Source organism: Lycium barbarum, chromosome 9, assembly GCF_019175385.1.
Source record: "Lycium barbarum isolate Lr01 chromosome 9, ASM1917538v2, whole genome shotgun sequence".
NCBI classification, from domain to species: Eukaryota; Viridiplantae; Streptophyta; class Magnoliopsida; order Solanales; family Solanaceae; genus Lycium; species Lycium barbarum.
Genome location: NC_083345.1, coordinates 49,162,299 through 49,168,534, shown reverse-complemented (window position 1 = coordinate 49,168,534; position 6,236 = coordinate 49,162,299). Strand labels below are relative to the sequence as shown.

The 6,236-nt window shown below is 39.2% G+C and overlaps 1 pseudogene; it reads right to left on the bottom strand.

Moving 5' to 3' along the window:
* Nucleotides 1–203: 203 nt before the first annotated feature.
* LOC132611919 (uncharacterized) lies at nt 204–1,450 on the bottom strand (annotated as a pseudogene).
* Between the last annotated feature and the right edge of the window lie 4,786 nt (nt 1,451–6,236).

Genomic DNA, 6,236 nt, shown 5'->3' with positions numbered 1-6,236 from the left:
CGAATTTTCCGCTCACCTCTTCTTGGTGCGGAAGGATGTGTTTCACAACAAGTTGGCCAACCTCAAAATGTCTTGGACGCACCTTCTTATTGTAAGTGTGAGCCATCCTTTGCTGGTATAACTGGCCAAAGCAAACCGTCGTTAACTGCTTTTCATCGATTAACGACAATTGTTCTAGTCTAGATTTGACCCATTCAATGTCATCAATCTCTGCTTCCACAATGATTCGAAGAGAGGGGATTTCTACTTCTGCTGGTATGACTTCTTCGGTTTCGTAAACCAATAAGTAAGGATTTGCGCCAACAGACGTGCGGATAGTTGTGCAGTACCCTAAAAGTGCCAAAAGGCAATTTCTCGTGCCATTGCCTGGATCCTTGCACCATCTTCCTGAGCATCTTCTTAATGTTTTTGTTTGCAGCTTCAATAGCTCCACTGGCTTTGGGCCGATAAGGGGTAGAATTGTGATGCATAATTTTAAATTGCTCACATATCTCCTTCATGAGATGACTATTAAGATTGGCTGCATTGTCCGTGATAATGGTCTTTGGTATACCAAAATGACATATGATGTTAGAATGAACAAAGTCTACAACCGCTTTCTTGGTGACTGATTTGAATGTAACAGCTTCTACCCATTTGGTGAAGTAGTCAATGGCAACTAGAATGAATCTATGCCCATTAGAAGCTTTTGACTCAATTGGCCCAATAACATCTATCCCCCAAGCTACAAAAAGCCAAGGAGTAGACATAGGGTGCAACTCCGAAGGGGGCGAATGAATGTGGTCATTGTGAATTTGGCACTGATGACATTTGCGAACCAAGCGGAAACAATCTCACTCCATGGTGAGCCAATACTATCCTGCTCGAAGAATCTCTTTGCTAGAACATAACCGTTCATGTGCGGGCCACATACTCCCGAGTGTACTTCATTCATGATCATTTCAGCTTCTTGGGTATTCACACATCTCAACAAATTCAAATCCGGGGTCCTTTTGTATAAGATCTCCCCACTCAGAAAGAAACCATTGGAAAGTCACCTAATAGTTGTTTTTTGATCTCCATCGGCATGTATTGGATATTCTTTTGTTTTTAGGAATCTTTTGTTGTCGTGATACCATGGCTCACCATCTGGCTCTACTTCAATTGTACTGGAATAACCGTGTTGATCCCTAATCTGAATCTCCAACGGATCAATGTAAGTATTGCATGGGTATGGAAGCATTGAGGCTAAGGTGGCCAAAGCATCAGCCAACTCACTGTGAAATCTGGGAATAGATCTGAACTCGATTGACTTAAACTTTTTGCTAAGGTCCTCCAAACATTGTTTGTACGGAATGAGCTTGATGTCTCGAGTTTCCCATTCACCCTGAGCCTGCTGAATGAGTAAGTCAGAATCTCCCAAAACTATTACCTCATGAGCATCCAGATGTATTGCCATGTTTAAACCCATTATGCAAACTTCATATTCAGTTGTATTTTTGGTACAGAAGAAATGAAGTCGTGCTGTGGTGGGATAATGATGCCCCGTTGGTGAAATGAGAACTGCCCCAATCCCGACACCTTTAATGTTGACCGCCCCATCAAAGTTTAATTTCCAAATGTGACTGTCATCACGAACTTCTTCCTCAACTGAATTAATCTCTTCACCAAGAAAGTAAGTATTCAAAGGCTCATACTAATCATCAACTGGGTTTTCTGCCAAATGATCGGCCAATGCTTGTGCTTTTATAGCGGTGCGGGTGACATAGACAATGTCGAACTCTGTAAGTAAAATCTGCCACTTTTCCAACCTTCCACTCAGCATAGGTTTCTGAAAGATATACTTCAAAGGATCCATTCGAGATATGAGGTGAGTCGTATAAGATGAAAGATAGTGCTTCAGTTTCTGGGCAACCCAAGTCAAAGCACAACACGTTCTTTCTAAAAATGTGTATTTTACCTCATAGCTTGTGAAATTCTTGCTCAAATAATAGATCTCTTGTTCCTTCTTTCCTGTGGCATCTTGTTGTCCTAGAATGCACCCAAAGGAATTATCCATCACTGCCAGATACAAAAAAAAGGCCTACCTGGTTCTGGCGGGACTAGCACTGGACGGTTTAATAAATATTCTTTAATCTTATCAAAATCCTCTTGACACTCGTCTGTCCACTTGACGTCAGCATCCTTCTTCAATAGCTTGAATATGGGCTCACATGTAGTGGTGAGCTGAGCGACGAACCTATTGATGTAGTTCAACATACTAAGAAGGCTCATGACTTCAGTTCTGTTCTTCGGGGGTGGTAATTCCCGAATGGCCTTTATCTTGGAGGGGCCTAAGTGATAGATGGGGGATGAAAGTGACATATTAGTATCAACGTAAGAATGGACAGTGTGCAAGAGTTAATTATACAGTGAACGTTGATCCGATGTGGTAAGGAAGGTGTACCTATAAGTATTTGCTAATTATGACGAGAGACTTGCGAGATGGACTTAGTAAATTATTAGAAGGATGATGACTACATCAGAAAGGATAAAAGGTAAAGAGCACCTATAATAATCCAGCATGAAAAAGAAAAAAAAGCGATCGACAAGTTGTAATATCAAGAAGAGAAAGGGAAGTAAAAGCCTATTGATTCGTCTTTCATATTATTGAAAGGATACACAAAGGACGTCAAGAAGCGGCCAGTGAGGGAAAGTTAAAATCTTGCAGACCACGATAAGACTCAGCAAACAATAAATTACGGATGATGCTTCATGAGGATGAACATGTAAATAAGCATGCCCTATGAAGAGCTTCGATGAATAGTTAATATGACTTGTGTAAATAACAAGGAAATAGACATCAAATGATCAGTCCAGAAGGATTGAAAGTCATGAAGACATGATTACTACTTATGCACAGTCAAAAGAAAATGAGAAATGTTCAAGTTAAGTAAAGGCATAGGGAAGGAAACCATAGGTAGCAACGTTTAGTTATTAGAAGAAGGGACAAAACTTCAGATTATGTTCGAACCAAGCCAATATTTGTGGTGAATATACAGTTCTTTTGATCATCTCTTCATAAGTACCTGCAGTAGTATTCAGATAATGGCGTTTCAACCTGTGCTTTATAAATTGCAAGAAACCGAAGACAATAATTTCAAGAGAAATGCATGCCACCAGAATGCGATCTATGTTGATGATAGAATTAAAAGTAAGAGGAACTATACGGACTGAAGAAGCGATATGGAGCAGCAAAGTATAAGATAATGGAGAATTCGATTAAGACTTGCGTACGAAAAGGACATCCCTCGAATGAAACATCCAAAGGAGGTTGCTAGTCGATTTGGTGAGCAGAAAGGTGAGGTTACATTGATGACAATATTAAGTTCAGCAAGAAAAGTGATAAAATGAAACTCCAGAATAGCGTCGTAAGAAGAAGTCGAAATGAAATAAACTAACAAAGGAAGTGACTAAGTTAGCAGCAAGGGTTCTGGTAGAGAAGAAGAGAATGATTACAAAAAGAATGCAAGGAAGGACAGCAAAAGACTACTGGGAGTCGCAATAAGAACAACTAAGACACCTTCAATAAAACATTTAGACCTGCTAGGTATCAAGATCTCAAGATGTTCGGATCGACACAGCAAGTTGAAAGGCATTCGATGAGGTTATGTGAAAGCGAGAAGACATTGACGAGTAAAAAGATGGTAACTCTACTTTAACATTAGAGGATGAATGTTCCTAAAGGGGGAAGGATGTTACACCTCGTAAATTTCTGTTCCATTTGTGTCATAAGAAAGTAACGTACGCCCGAAGAGGCCATGCGTCACACCCTAATTATGATAGGGCATGATGGGCACCCGACCCTCACTTAGAGCCAAGCGAACCCGCTAGTTCTCATTATACTCATAGTCTTACTGGACTCTTAATCATGAAATGATGTGCCAAATGAAGGCCTTTCAAAACATTCTTTTCATCTTTCGCAACTCAAGTAAAAAGCTGTAATAGTATGAATCCGTAAAGAAATGCATAATGCTACATCAGCTTGCGTAGATGCTTACAAGGCTAATGTACTGTATACATGACTCTGTCTACAAAAGTTTCTAACATAAGATATGATATCAGAACCTAAGTTTGCACAGGACCCCAACATACCCATACTGTGCGTGACTCAGCTCATGAGAACATACTCTGACGCGGTATCACTCCTAACCGAATGGAGTCTATGAATCCAGCTGACAGCCTAGAACATCCTATAGTCAAACTCCTGGACAACTTTCCTGCAAAGCAATATGGGGCTGTGTGGCATGAAACGCAGCGCCCCCAGGCAAAGGGACATCAGTATGGATAATGTACTGAGTATGTAAAGCATAATCAATAGCATAATGAAAGCATATGAAATAACATAGTATGGACGAGTTATGAAATGAGAGAGAGCTAGGTATACCTCTAGCGATGCTCGTTATACTTACTTATCCTGTTTCTACTAGGAAACTTCCTTTTCATACATTTGAATACATAGTAGTATCATACTCGACCATCTATGTTCGGTGTCTTACATACCCAGCCATAATAAAGCTTGGTGTTATACGTACCTGGCCCTACCAAGGCTCAGTGGTATCCGTACCTGGCCCTACCAAGGCGCAGTGTTATACGTACCCAACTGCAGTGGTGTGCGCACAATAGATATCATACCCAGCCATATAGGCTCGGTGTCCCAACATATAATTCATACTTTTATAACATACATATGTATCCGAGAGAAACATTTCGACACTATCGGGGTGACACAAAGTCTATAAACTCCCGATTTCTATTATTGAATCACCATCACCTTTATCGTCATCACTATTATCATCGTCATCATTATCATCATCACCATTATCATCGTCATCATTATCGTTATCACTATTATCGCCATCATCATTATCATTATCACTATTAACATCGTCATCATTATCGTTATCACTATTATTGTCGTCATCATTATCGTTATCACTATTATCGTCGTCATCATTATCATTATCACTATTAACGTTGTCATCATTATCATCATCCCTATTATTGTCGTCATCATTATCATTATCACTATTAACATCGTCATCATTATTATTATCACTATTATCGTCGTCATCATTATTATCATCACTATTATTGTCGTCGTGCTCGTAACATATCTTTTACCTTTATCTCATATGAAGCCTTTTATGAACATAGACTCATAATTTTCCGGAATGTAAGAAAGTTATGGAAAAAAAGGAAGATTTATGCCTTCGGAGTCATGCCTTAGAAGGAAAGGTCTAGCCTTACACACCTTTTCGTTTAGCTATTCTATCGCTTGATCGTTCCCCTTCAATGCTCACGTCTCTACCTTCAAGAGAGTTCGTATTAACATTATCTAATCGATCACATGAACATGCTCAACTAAAGCTAGAGAGCATTGGGCAGCATTTCCTTTGTTTATACGACTTTCCTCACATCATATATCAACTCCCAAACATCTATAATAACATTCACAATATCATAACCAACAATCTTCGTTTACTCTACTTTATCCACATTTCACAATTTCACTTCAATTCCTCCATAATCATGGTCATAGTTCACTATTACATTTACTCACATTTAATGCTTATCCCATGTCCTTAATATCATTTATAACATAATCATCATCACAACATATCAAGAATCATGACTCATCCCAAGCTACTACTCAAAATCTCATCATTCTCATCTCTGCAACCCATTTTCTATCTCCTTTCATAATCTAAGTCTTTCAACCTCTCAATATCTTAAATAACATGGAATGATCACAAAACTTACCTTATATAGTGTAGGAATGAGCTTTGAGGGGAAATACTTTACTTGAGACAAAACCCTAGTTCACTTCCAATGGAGTTTCTTGACTTGGATGAACTTCAATGAGTTTCTTACACTTGGTCTTTTTGGTTTGATGAAGTTGATCATAAATTTCTCTTGGATTCTTGTGGGAGAAGTGTGGAGAACTTTCTAGAGAGTTCTTGAAGTGTTGGGTGAAAAATGAAATAAATGGAATGAGGTTTAAGTCCTTATATAAATTTTAAAGTTGTCCCGACTCAGTTCTACGGACAAACATATGGTCTGTATCTTTTATAATGGTCGTATGTCTGGCCGTAGATTTGGTCCAGTGGAAGTCCCATTCTGGGCAGAACATACGGCCAGTATGTTGGGCCGTATAATGCCCAGTTTTTCCGAACTCTTTCTCGTCGACTCGTTTGATCTCCAATCCTTATGGAACC